Below are 14913 nucleotides of genomic sequence, written 5' to 3' on the forward strand. Positions count from 1 at the left end.
CTCAGAGACAATTAATGATGAGGTCAATTTGAGATGCTATGGTTCATAAACAGGACGAGCAACAACCTGTACTGTCATTGTTTATATTTTGTTATATTGGGGAAGAGAGGATTGATTTCCTGTGGTACTGCTTGACCAGGGAAAAAAAAAACTAGCAATGGCAATTCCGAGCACCATCCCATTGCTCAAGGGCAACAGTGAAAAGTGCTTGTTTGAATGGCAAAGTCTGAAGCAGACTAATGCACCAGTTGTGTTAGTGGGTGGCAGAAGCAGAAACCAGATTGAAAATTCAGTAGTAGCATTGAGATGTTGTCTGGTTCATGCTGCGTTCTTTGTGTGGGAAATAATCCTTTATTTTCAGATTTTAGTACCTAGAGGAAAGACAAGCAAGCTTAACTCTAAGCGTGTGTGTCAGGTCACTACTGTTACTGTTGATTATATTTTTAAAAAATATGACAAAAATTATGAAGTGAATTTCTTTTGGGAGCCAGTTTCATTTAACCCTCAAACTGGTTATTGGGTCAATTATTTTGTTACTAATAGCCCTTCTTCAGGCAAAGGGTTTCATTACACTAGCCCATTTTGAATGTCATTTCATTGGTAGTAAAAGGTTGCAATAGGTACTAATTATATATAATTTAAGAAATATTTATTCAATCAAGAAACAAAGTAAAGGCAACACAAGCCTGAGTGGAAATCTTTATTTCAGTCAAAAAATATAAAAAGTAACTTCTTTATTTGTACAGTGCATGTTTTTGCAAGCAATAAAATCTTGGGTACTGTTACATAAGCAACCATGAAAAAATATCTCCTATCCATGTTCAACAATTGTTCCCATCAAAACAAAGCTATATACAAATATTGCCTCAGAACTCCTAGGCTCATTGAAATTGCAGTGCTGAAGTAAAAAGAATTTTAGCTTGAGTTCACATCATAAGCTGGAACTATTCATAACTACAAAAGACATTTTTCTCACATTGGTGAAATAGTCCTTCTAGATAGAAAAAAAAAATAGCAAGTTCACCCATATTCTCAAAAGCAATGCATGGGACTGAAGAACTGTCAGAATTAAGAACTGTCAGAATTTAAATCAACCCTATTTCTACTTATTTGACATTGTTTCCAGAGCTTTGATGGTCACAAGCCTTCTGATTTCATTGATTTGTTGCTGATATTTTACTGACTCAGCTGCTGTGGTCAAGGTCTAGGGTTAAGTGCAGTGAATTGCTCCAGATAATAGATTGATGCTTAGGAAGCGTCTAAGCTTAGCATCATGCCTCAAATCAAATCAGTTTGAAACAATGTTCCAGAATCCAGGGTTATTTTATATAAGGGCATGCCAAGACAGGGTGAGCTCTTGAAGGGACAGTAGGGGGCTACTTTAATTACTATCCCATAATACAATTAGTTTCATTTTACATAGACTCATGAGCCACAGATTTCTAAAAGCATGTGGCACTGAATACCACAGAAGGGATTCTTTTATAAAAATCACACAATCCCTGCAGTGTGGGAGCAGACCATTTGGCCCATACCAGCCCTCCGACATGCATCCCATGGCAAATACAATAATCCTGGAAACTATGGACAGTTTAGCATAGCCAGTCTACCTAACCCACACATCTTTGGTCATTAGGAGGAAACTAGAACACCCATGCAGATATGAGGAGGAACATGCAAACTCCACACAGTTACCAAAGGGTGGAATTGAATCCAGTCCCTGGCAATGTGAGGCAGAAGTGCTAACCACTGAGCCATAGTGCTGCCTCCTTGGCAGTGCTAGACAATGAATGTTACACTAAATTGATTATATTGAAGTCAGTTAAATCCATCTGAAATACTGTAATTCTTTTCATACATAAAAAATATTTAGTCAGTAAAGCTACATTTATAATCAAGAATACATCAAAAATGTCCTTTAATAAAAGGAAGTCTGATTTTTAGGATACCAGAATTCAGCACAGAAAATAAAATCAAAAAATAAATTCAGAACATGTACATCTTATACATAGGGAGAGTCTGTGTTAGTCTGGCAAAGTGACAGACAGCCTGTAGATCTTGTACTCCTTTAGGCTATGGTAACTATGTGGTCTTATTTCCACACCCCCCCCCCCGTTTTTAAACTCAGGTTGTGCACCATGTCATTTATTAAAACCGATGGTTAGGAATACACAATCAGTAGGACATTTAATAAAAGTCAACTCTGAAAAATGGTTCGGATACAGGCTGCCTGCTGATGTGACCGTTTGCCACAACCAAGTGCAGGAAGATCTCTTTGGACGTCCCACCAATTTCTGCATCATATTAAGATTTGCACCAGCAGAAATCTGCAATTCATCTGTAACCTGTCCTTACTTACAATCAATGGACAGCAAGAGAATGCAAGGTAGAATTCATTCTATTGGTTTTATTTTACTGGTAAAACTCACAAACTGGATAACCAACACAAATTCTACAAAATAACTGCCTGCACTCCAGGGAAGTTGTGGCTTCATGGAATCTGGAGCCCACCCTTCGTATTCATCCTCAACATTACTCAAAAATCAGAGCATCTCTATTTAATTCTGGAACCATAGGTTTCCGATTGGTGGACTACAGTCAAGGTATTGGCTTTATGATGAGTGAAAAATCAAACGTAAACAATAGTGTGATACTTTGCAGAGCCAGAAGTCAAAACAAAATAATGCCCCTCTCATTACAGATCCATTCTGTAGTCATATAAAATTAAGCTATGGGGGAGCTCCTGCTGAAAAATACACAGTTGAGGTTTCATCTATCAACAATAAACACAACCCCTCACATTCCAACGAAGGCAGCAAGCTAATATTAAAATAGACTTTTCAATCAGATGCCATCTTCCAGCTTTAAAAATAAATTCTTTATGTCCTAAAGGAATCCAAATCGAAGATAAAAACAGGATTCAAGAAAACTAAGCCAAAGTATTGGAAACGACAGCTCAGAATGAATGGTCCATGTTATGCCATGGATTAGTAGAGAAAATGGGGTCCACCTCAATTTCCTAAAACAGCAGGATCAAAAACTTTGTGGCTACACCCACTTGTCCTTGGCAAATAAACACAAGGAATGCTGAAGAAACCCAGCATGTCTGGCAGCTTCTGTGAAAAGAATTAACACTGAGTGACATATTGGACTCAAAACATCAACTCGTGTTTTTCTGTCCACAGATGCTGCCAGGCCTGTTGCATTTCTCCAGCTTTCTTGGTATTTGTTTCAGATTTCCAGCATCTACATTATTTTGCCACTTACTTTCCTGCACTAAGTGTTTCTGATGAGGTTGAAGATTTAACCCATCCTCGAGCTTCCAGCACTGGAAAAGTGAACGTTCTAGTTACCAAATCTCTGGCTCATTAATAGCACTGTAAATATTTAAGTAAAATTTTCAATATCCATGAACAAAATGTCTTCTTTTAAAAGACTTCATTGAGAGTGTTACGGATAAATCATGAGCCTTCCAGTGTATATTCTTCACTCATACAAAATAGCAAAGTGACACAAACCAGGATTCCAGAAAACAGCAAGGCATTCAAAGAAACCTAGAGTTGGCTAAATATATTTGGATCCCTGTTCTAAAGATGGCTTACAGTACAAGAACTGCACAGGTCACCATATCAGGAAAAGTACCCTACAGAATTTTAAAGGTTTCAGGTAATGCAGGTAGGCTCATAATTATTCTATACTCCCAGATGATGATCTCCTTTAAATACTACTGTAGGAAACAGATATGAAGGGAAACAGAACCCATGATGCAGCATCACAAAGATCTGGTAATCCCTTTGGGCTGAACTTGGACTACGCATAATCAAATAACCTGAGTATGATAATTCAGGATAGATGAATGGGCAGATATAGAGAATGAAGGAAAATGGATAGGGAAGAAAGGAATAACTGAAGTGGTGATCAGAACATTCACATTTATGTGTAGCCAGTTAGGTAACAGTTCTTCAGTTCCCTATCCTGATTTTCTAAAAAGGTGGATGAATACAAAACTTCAAACTGAAATTACAACCCAAAGCAACTGGCCAAAGTATTCATAATAAATGATAAGGATTTGGAAAATGGCCATTAATTCCAGTAGTTACCTTTACAGTTTTTTTTAAAAACAGGTGAAGGAGAAATTTGAAAATGTTTTGCACACTAGGTCAATCATGACAATGTGAATAAAGGTTCAAAATTATAACATGCATCATGCAGGACCTGCCCCTTATTAAAATACAGGAAGAATCAAAAAGTGAAAAAGCAAAAATTTAAATTTTCTTTAAAACAGCTGATGTGTTTAAACACAAGAGATAGTGCAATCTGCCGTGAGGAACGATGATTTTATGACCATCTTAAAGCAGGTCTCAATACAATCAGCTCTTATTTCATGAATACCTGAGAGAAGTGAACCCTTCTGTGGTGAGTGACATACCAAATCTTTAAATAATTAACCATGTTTAGAGTTCACAGTCTTTACCAAAGTTAAATAGTAACACCAGCACAAAATATTTGTCCCTCAAGCTATCCTGTCCCTTCCTTCAAATTAAGGAAAAATGAGCTATAAGGAATATATTTCAAATTTTAAAAGAGTCTGCCAGGGCATTCTGTCCACTGGAAGATTACATACTTTGTTCTGCTGTAAATAGGTGGCTAACTATGAATCAAGTTTTTCTTTTATAAAAGGGGGAGGGACAGGGTTATAACGGAAGAACGTATAAATACTTTTAAAACCAACCAGCCTCATGATTACAATTGGATGAATATATTAACATTCATCTTGCATTTTCTTCAAAACACAAGTGACAATAATGTGCAGAGGCATGTAATCTAGTGGGTAAAACAGACTTGCTCAGTAGATATATGGGAAGATTCGGTAGCGGACCTGCTGGCAATACTTATTCCAAGCCACACCATACTTCTTCCTGCACTGACGCTCATCCCTGGCTTCACGGTGAATAAGCAGACAAATGAAGTAAATTACGTAGAAATACGGAATGATGTGGTTGAACCCTGTGAAGAGAGTGAGAAATGTAAATTTTTTTTTAAAAAGCAAAAAATCTGTTCTGGCTTCTGAGAAATCACACGTCATCAGGCTATAGTCTAACAGGTTTATCTGAAATCACAAGCTTTTAAAGCACTGTTCCTTCATCAGATGAAATAGAGGGAAGCGCACAAGCACAGAATTTATAGGTGGAGAGAACATTACAAGATCATTGCTGGTAATTAAAAGTATCACAAGATAGTACAAATGGTGTCAGTGCATTGTTGACAAGCTGAATAACAAGTCTTTGCAGGTGATCAAACGTGCAAAATGGTAAGAGTAAAGTGTCAACAGCTGAATAGCAAGTGAAGGGATGACCTATGATTGATCAGGTCAAAAGTCACACGACACCACCTGACATTCACACACTTTGCCCACCCCAGTCCAACTCCAGCATGTCCACATCATGGCTTCTCAAATGGAAATCTTGTTTCTGTAAGAGTGTACTTGCTGCTTGGCTTGTACTAACCGCGTAACAACATAGATCAGATGATTGGGGAGGAAAAAGAAACAACTCTCAACCCGTTTCAGTCTCTGAACCCTGCTAACCTTCGACACCAGGCATTTCATACACTCTGCTCAACTTCTGCTCCCCATCGGGTCTCCTTTCTACATGCACTAAAACCTGCTCCTTTCCCTCTCTCCACCACAGTACTTCACACTTAGTAACACCTTGCCAAGTCTTTATAAATGATGCAAAATAAGAACAAGTGCTAGGGATGCACAGCTGGATTGGCAGCATCTGAGGAGAGAGAAACAGATTAACATTTAGAGTCTAATGACTTCTCTCTGGAATGTAATACTCAATGGCTCAACTTTTTAAATAATGAATCCTGGACTTCATGCTCAGCAACCCCATTTCCACTCCTCTATTCACTTGAGACAGAAGCAAGCAGAATTTAAGTCCTCACATAGCATCCAGTTGATAAATAACTAGTAATAGGAGTGCATGATGATTTAATTGTCAGTCATATTAAAGGTGCACATTTGGAATTCTTGGCAAGGGTTTTTATTTTATGCAGTGAATTCAGTTGGAAAAAGTGAAAATTACCTGTATGACTGAATAAAAACTGCAAATCTAAGATCTAGGCTCTACAGTCCTGCTATATCCAGTCATGAATGGCGGTGGGCAATGAAATAATTCACTGGAGGAGCAGACTCCATAAATACCCCCATCCTCAAATGATGCGACAACCAAGCACATCAATTCAAAAGACAAGGCTGAAACATTTGGCTGAGGATTGTTGCAGTGTTAATTAGATAATTCATTTCCACCTTCTCAGAGGGTCCCCAGCATCACAGTTACCATTCTTCAGTCAATTCAAATAACAACACAATACAAAACAGCACAGTAACAGGCATAAATAAAGATAACACACAGTATGGAGCTGGAGGAACACAGCAGGCCAGGCAGCAGAGCAGCAGGAAAGCTGATGTTTCAGGTCCCGACCTGAAACGTCAGCTTTACTGCTCCTCTGATGCTGCCTGGCCTACTCTGTTGCTCCAGCTCCACACTGTTATCTCTGACTCCAGCATCAGCAGTTCTTACTATCTCATAGTAACAGGCTTAGTGGGCCAAAGAGCCTGTTACTAATCCCTATTTAGACCAGTTACTTTTAGCCCATGTGCAATATCTCTCTCTCTCTCTTTCTCTCCTAACACATGAAATAGCAGCAAGACTCCGAAAGTCTGTGTTTTCAAATAAACCTGTTGGACTATAACCTGGTGTTGTGTGATTTCTGACCTTGTCCACCTCATGTTCATGTGTTGATCAAGATATGCTTGAAACATTACTAATGTGTCTGCTTCTACGACCTCCACTGGCAGTGCATTTCCTCACGTCTCTCCCCTAAATTTTCCCCCTATCACCCTGAACCTCAAGTAGTTGACCTTTCCATCCTGAGAGAAAGCTTCTGACTATCAACCCTAACTATGTGTCTCAATTTTGTAGACTTCTTTCAGCTTGCCCCTCAGCTTGCATCTTTCCAGGGTAAACATTCCAAGTTTACCCAATCTCTCCTCATAACTAAAACCCTCCAGACCAGGCAACATCCTGGTAAACCTTTGCTGAATCCTCTTCAAAGCATCTACGTCTTTCTGTGAGTGCAGCAACCAGAACTGCAGGCAATAATCCAAATGTAGCTTAACTAAAGTTTTGTGCTGCTGTAACATAACTTGCCAACTTTCATATTTGATGCGCCGGCCGATGAAGGAAAGCATCCTGTATGTGTTCTTGACCACCTTATCTACCGGTGTTGCCATTTTCAGGGATCTGTGGACCTGTATGCCTAGATCTGTCTACATGTCAATGCTGCTAAGGGTTCTGCCATTTATTGCATAATTTGCACCTGAATTTGATCTTCTAAAATGCATCACCTCGCATTTGTCCAGATTAAACTACATCTGCTGTTTCGCTACCTAAATTTGCAATCTATATCTCGCTGTATCCTTTGACAAACCTCCTAACTAACTGCGACTCCGTCAGTTTTGGTGTCAACCATAAACTTAAATCAAACTTATATTTTCCTCCAGATCATTTATATGACAAAGGTCTCAGCACCGATCCCTGCAGAACACCACTAGCTACTTATCTCCCTCCGAAAAACACCCACTGCTACTCTGTCTCCTATGACCAAGCCAGTTTTGTATCCATCTAGCCAGCTCAGCCTGGATCCCATGAGACTCTACCTTCTGTACCAGCCTGCCATGAGGTACCTTATCAAATGCCTTACTAAAGTCTATGCAGATAACATCCACTGTGCTTGCCTCAAATCATTCTTGTCACCTCCTCAAAGTAATCAAGTTGGTGAGACATGACCTTCCCTGCACAAACCCACGCTGCCTATCACTAACGAGTCCATTTGCTTCCAAATGTGAATAAATTTGTCTCTCAGTACCTTCTCCAACAGCTCACCGGCTGCAATTATCTAGATTACCCGTTTCTCTTCTTAAAGGAACAATACTAGCCATTTTCCAGTTTTCTGGAACCTCATCTGAGGCAAAAGAGGATGGAAAGATATCTGTTAAGGCCCCAGCTATTTCTTCCTTTGCCTCCCACAGTATCCTGGGATAGATCCCATCTGGCCCTTGGGGGCTTGTCTACCTTAATGTATTTCAAAACACCCAATGCTTCCATCTTCATAATGTTGATCTGCCTGAGAGTATTTACACACCTTTCCCTAACCTCAAGTCCCTCTCTTTGCTGAATACCAATGTAAAGTAGTCTTAAGGATCTCACCCATTTCCCCTGACTCCACACATAACCTCCCTCCTTTATCCTTGAGTGGGCCTAATCTTTCCCTAGCTACCTTCTTGCTGCTAATATATGTATAAAATGCCTTGGGATTCTCCTCAACTCTGCTGGCCAATTTTTGCCCTCCTAATTCCCAATTTGAGCTTAAGAACAAAGAAAATTACAGCACAAGAACAGGCCCTTCGGCTCTCCAAGCCTGCGCCAACATGTAGCCTGCCACAACTAAAACCCCCTACCCTTTCGGGGACTGTATCCCTCTATTCCCATCCTATTCATGTATTTATCAAGATGCCCTTTAAAAGTCACTATAGTATCTGCTTCCACTACCTCCCCCGGCAGCGAGTTCCAAGCACCCAACACCCTGTGTAAAATAAAAAATTGCCTCGTACATCACCTTTAAACTTTGCCCCTCGCATCTTAAACCTATGGCCCCTACTAACAGACTCTTCCACCCTAGGAAAAAGCTTCTGACTGTCCACTCTGTCCATGCCCTTCATAATCCTGTAGACCTCCGTCAGGTCACCCCTCAACCTCCATCGTTCCAGTGAGAACAACTCAAGTTTCTCCAACCTCTCCTCCTTGTGAATGCCCTTCATACCAGGCAACATCCTGGTAAATCTTTTCTGTGCCCTCTCCAAAGCCACCACATTCTCCTGGTAGTGTGGCGACCAGAATTGAACACAAAATTCCAAATGTGGCCTAATTAAGGTTCTATAAAGTTGCAACATTACCTGTCAATTTTTAAACTCAATGCCCCAACCGACAAAGGCATGCATGCCATATGCCTTGTTGACTACCTTCTCCACCTGCTTTGCTACTTTCAGTGACCTGTGCCTATCCCTCTGCATTTCAGTACTCTTAAGGGTTCTGCCATTTACTGTATATTTTCCATCTGAATTAGACCTTCTGAAATGCATTCTCTCACATTTTTCTGGATTAAACTCCATCTGCCATCTCTCTGCCCCCCCAAGTCACCAATAGATCTATATCCTGCTGTATCCTCCGACAGTCCTCATCGCTATCCGCAATTCCACCAACCTTTGTGTCATCCACAAACTTACTAATCAAACCAGTTACACATTCCTCCAATGAATCCTGCCATTCCTGCCCTTCATTTTCACAGAAATATGCCTGTCCTGCACTCTAAATCAACTGGTCCTTAAAAGAATCCCACGTTAAATGTGGATGTACCCTCAAACAGCCACTCTCAATCCACATTCTCCAATTCTTGCCTAATTCGGTTATAGTTGACCTTCCCCCAATTCAACACCTTCATCCGAGGTCCACTCTTGTCCTTATCCTTAAGTATCTAAAATCCAAAAGAGGATGCTGAGACTTCGCCGATCAATCTGGGAGAAGTCAGCGTAGTCAACACGACCATTCAGCAGGGTGTGGAAGAACCATCCCGGTGATAAGCAGCAGGAAAAGCATGCTGAGAGGCTGAGCATTCTGGGAGAAGTTGGTGCAGTCACTGCGACCATTCAGCGGAGAGAGGAAGAACTCGGTGACAAGGAACAGTGAAGTGCGGGCTTAGGTGAATACTCGGCTTCAGTGAGTAAGGCAAGCAAGGTAAAGGAAAGGTAAAATTCTTTCATCTTTCTTAGCGCAAGGGGCAGAGATGGCATTTAGGGCAGTGATGTGCTCATCCTGCCAGATGTGGGAGATCGGCGGGGGCAGTCTACTGTCCCTGATGACTATGTCTGCAGGAACTGTGACCGGCTGTAGCTCCTCATCGACCACGTTGTTCAGGTGAAGCAGCAGTTGGACACACAGAGGATCTTACAAGGGGCAAAGAGTGTGATAGCCACTAGTTACAGGATGGTGGTCACACCAGAGGTTCGGTCAGGTAGATGAGTGACTGCCAGGAGAGGCAGTCAGGTGGTCCAGGAGTCTCCTGTGGCTATTCACCACTCTAACAGGTATACTGTTTTGGATACTGAGAGGGGGGAGTAGCCTCTCAGGGGAGTATACAAGCAACAGCTGTAGAGCAGGGTTGGGCAAGATCCAAGTTAGTAACAGTGGTAGGAGATTTGCTAGTTAGGGGCACAGACAGGCGTTTCTGTGGCCATATCCGAGACTCCAGGATGACGTGTTGTCCCCCTGGTGCCAGAGCGAAGGCTGTCTCTGAGCCATTACATGAAATTCTGAAAAGGGTATATAGTGGGCAGCCAGAGGTCGTGACGCAATTTGGTACCAACGACATAGATAGAAAGAAGGAGGTCCTGTGGAGTGAGTACAGGGAGTTAGGAAAGAGGCTGAGGAGCAGGACCTCAATAGTAGTTGTCTCTGGGTTACCACCAATGCCACATTGCGAGTGAGGCAAGGAATAGAAAGATAGGACAGATAAATACGTGGCTAACGAGATGCTGCAGGGGACAGGGTTTCAAGTTCTTGGATCATTGGGACCTCTTCTAAGGCAGGGGGGACCTGTACAAACATGACAGGGTGCACCAAAACTGGAGGGGAATCAATATTCTGGCAGGGAGATTCGCTAGATCTACTCAGGAGGGTTTAAACTAGAGTGGCAGGGGACTGGGAACCAGAGCAGCAAGTCAGCAAGTGGAAGGATTGAAGGGAAGGTAGACAATAAGACCAGTAAATCAGAAGGAAAAGACAAGCAGAGACAGGTAAATGAATACGATGGTACTAACGGGCTGATGTGTGTTTATTTCAATGGAAGGAGTATTATAGATAAGGCAGATGAGGTTAGGGCCTGGATCAGTATATGGGACTATGATGTTGGGCCATTACAAAGACTTGGTTGAGAGGCGGACAGGACGGTCTGCTCAATGATTCAGTGTTTTGTTGTTTTAGATGAGATAGAGGAAGATAAGAGGGTGGAGGAGTTGCATTACTAATCAGGGAGAAAATGTTACATCTTTGCTCAGAGAGGACTGCTGAAGGGTTCATCCACTGAGGCAATATGGACAGAGCTCAAAAATAAGATGGGCGCAATCACTCTGATAGAATTATACTACAGGCCCCCAGCAGCCACCGAGACATTGAGGAACAAATATGTAGGCAGAATACAGAAAGGTGCAATAAAAACAAACAATCATTGTGAGTGACTTTAACTTCCCCAATATTGACTGGGACTCCCTTAGAACAAGAGGCTTAGATAGGGCAGAATTCTCAAGTCAGGACCTTGCAGGAAGGTACTAAATTGGGAGAAGACAAATTATGTCAGTATTAAGCAAGAGCTAGAGAGTGTTAACTGGGAGGAGCTGTTATCAAGCCAGTCCATATTTGACACATGGAAACTGTTCAAAGACCTGCTGGGAAAGAGTTCAAGACCAGCATGTTCCAGCAAGGAGGAAGGACAAAGATGGCAAGGAAAGGGACCCTTGGATAACAAGGGAGGTTGTGAATTTAGTCAAAAGGCAGAAAGAAGTATAAGTAAGGTTTAGGAAGCTAAAAATCAGAAAGGGCCCGTGAGGAATATAAAGAAAGCAGGAAAGAACTCAAGCAGGGAATTAGGAGACCAAGAAGGAACCAAGAAATGACCTTGGCAAGCAGGGTTAAAGAGAATCCCAAGGCATTCTATAGATACAAAAAGAGGACAACGAGGTAGAAGGTAGGACAACTAAAGGATCAAGGAGGGAACTTGTGCTTGGAGGCAGATAATGTGGGTGGGATCCTAAATGAGTACTTTGCATTGATATTCGCCCAGGAGAAGGATATGGAGGATAGTGAGATTTGTGTGGAGCATGCTAATTTCCTAGGGTATTTTGAGATCAAGAAAGAAAGTGGTGTTGGATCTCTTGAAGGGCATTAAGGTGAATAAGTCCCAAGGCCTGATGGTATCTACCCAGGTTACTGAGAGAGGCAAGGGAGGAGATTGCTGGGGTCTTGACCAAGTTCTCTGATTCCTTGCTAGCCACAGGAGAGGTCCAGGAGGACTGGCGATGCGAATGTTGTTCCTCTGTTCAAGAAGGGAAAGAGAGATAATCCAGAAAACTACAGACCAGTGAGTCTCACATCAGTGGGTGGGAAGCTATTGGAGAAAATTCTTCGAACATAGAACAGTACAGCACAGTACAGCCTATTATCCTACTAAGATCAATTTACCCTGTATACCCTACATTTTACTATCCTCCATGTGCCTATCCAAGAGTCGCTTAGAAGTCATTTGTCATGATCCCTGAGAGCATCTGTTTCCAATTTATGTTCCACAGTTCCTGCCTAATTGCATTGTAATTCCCCCTCCCCCAATTAAATACTTTCCCATACCATCTACTCCTATCCCTCTCAATGACCACAGTAAAGGTCAGGGAGTTGTGATCACTATCATCAAAATGCTCTCCCACCGAGAGATCTGACACCTGGCCTGGTTCATTGCCAAGCACCAAATCCAATATAGCACCTCCCCTCTAGTCTGCCTATCTACATATTGAGTCAGAAATCCTTCCTGGACACACTTGACAAAATCTGATCCATCCAAACTATTTGCACTTGAGGTTCCAGTCGATATGAGGGAAGTTGAAGTCACCCATGACAACAACCCTATTACTTCTGCACCTTTCCAAAATCTGCCTCCCAATCTGTTCCTCAGAAACATCTAAACCCTGGAACCCTGAGCTGCCAGTCATACTCTCCTTTCAAACAAGTTTCTGTAATGGCTACCATATCGTAGTCCCATGCACTAATCCAGGTTCAAAGTTCATCTACCTTACCTGTTATATTGCTTACACTAAAATAGTACACTTCAGACTGCTAGTCCTGCGGTGTTCCCTAACTTGGCCCTGCCTGTTTTTCCTGCCAGAGACTTATTTAAATTTAGCCCTCTCTTCTCTTCAAACACTCCACATGCTGACCGACTGCTCTGGTTCCCGCCCCCTGCAACACTAGTTTACACTCTCCTAAATGGCACTAGCAAAACTCTCCAAGGATATTTTTGCCCTACCAATGGTTGATAATGGTTTCATTGTCATCTATAAACTCTTAATTCCAGATTCTTATCTATTTCAAATTCCACCACCTGATGTGGCAAGATTTGAACCTGGGTCCCCAGAAAACTACCTGGATTTCTGGATTAATCGCTTAGCAATACTACTACTAGGCAGCCATCTCCCATTGTTGGCCTCCATTGCATGAGGTTTTAGGTTAACTGGGTCTGTATTCACTAGTTTAGAGGAATCAAAAGGGATCTTATTTGAAACAAAAACTTCTGACAGGATTGAAGAGACAGAATGCAGGGATGATGATACATTTCACCCCCACCCCGCCAAGGTGTCCAGAGCAAGGGTTCAAGGGTACACAGAAAGCCATGTCATGGAATGTATTTGAGAAAGAAATCCTTAGATTACTAGATGTCAAATCAAGGTGCTTGGGAGATAGCAGAGTAAATAGTGGATCAATTATGATTGCATTGAACAGCACAGCCAGCCCATGGGCCAAATGGCCTATTATTTGATAGAGGTTTTTAAAACCTAACTCAGCCAATTACCATCCCCTGAGTCTACACCTGATCATCAACGTGTTGGGAAGGGTCCTCAACTGTGCTATCAGACAGCATATGCACAGTAATTGGCTCACTGATGCCAAGTTTTGGTTATCGTAGAGTCCCTACAGTGTGGAAACAGGCCCTTCGGCCCAACAAGTCCATGTCGAAACTCAGAGCATCCCACCCAGACCCATCCCCCTAATCTACACATCCCTGAACACTATGGACAATTTAGCATCACCAATCCACCTAACCTGCACATCTTTGGGCTGTGGAAGGAAACCCATGCAGACACAGGGAGAATGTGCAAACTTCACACAGACAGTCACCCGAGAGTGGAATTGAACCTGGGTCCCTGGCTCTGTGAGGCAGCAGTGCTAACCACTGAGCCACCGTGCTGCCCAGGACACCCAGCTCTTGACTTCATTACAGCCATGGTTCAAACATAGGAAACAGAGCTTAGCTCCAGAGCTGAAGTTGACATCAAGGTAGCAGTTAAGACAGTACAGCATCAAAGGAGCCCAAGTAAAACTCAAGTCAATGGGATAAAAGCAAAATACTGCGGCTAGAAATCTGAAATAAGAAAAACTCTACAGAAGTCATATTATCCTTGAAATATTAACTGTTTCTCTCTCCACAGGTGCGTTTCACCAGCATTTTCTGTTCAAAGTCAATAGAAATTGGGGGTAAATCCTGCACTGGTCAGGCAAACCTAGCACAAAGGTTGCTGTTGGAGGTTAGTCATCTCAGATCCAGGACATCTCTGCAGAAGTTCCTCAGAATAGATATTTCTCTAAGGTTTTGGAATAGATTTGTAGCTTGGGTTGTGGGTGTTGAGGTTGGTTGGCTCGCCGAGCTGGTTTGTTGTTCCGCAGACGTTTCATTACCATGCTGGGTAACATCATCAGTGCAGCCTCCAAATGAAGCGTCTGTATTTTCCAGCTTGGTTTTTAAACTCTGGAGTCCGTTGAGCTGCATTGCCTCACTTCCGGTTTTCCTTTGTAGCGGAGTGTATATGGGGTCGAGTTGTGTGTTTATTAATGGCTTTCTTTGTGGACTGCCAGGCTTTAGGAATTCCCGTGCCTGTCTCTGCTTAGCTATCCCAGTCAAATTGGTGGTTCTCCTTATCCATGTAGATTGAGATGAGCGAGTATTGGTCGTGTCTTTTTGTAGCCAGTT

General features: G+C 42.1%; 1 long non-coding RNA gene across 1 annotated transcript; it reads right to left on the bottom strand.

The window, feature by feature from the left end:
• Positions 1-685: 685 nt before the first annotated feature.
• Positions 686-6398, bottom strand: LOC125483118. The gene is made up of 2 exons (XR_007262086.1): positions 6090-6398; positions 686-5007 (listed from the first exon to the last, which is right to left on the bottom strand). It is a non-coding gene; the product is annotated as an uncharacterized LOC125483118 (long non-coding RNA).
• Between the last annotated feature and the right edge of the window lie 8515 nt (positions 6399-14913).

This window comes from Rhincodon typus, chromosome 5 (assembly GCF_021869965.1).
Source record: "Rhincodon typus isolate 14 chromosome 5, sRhiTyp1.1, whole genome shotgun sequence".
Lineage (NCBI taxonomy): Eukaryota > Metazoa > Chordata > Chondrichthyes > Orectolobiformes > Rhincodontidae > Rhincodon > Rhincodon typus.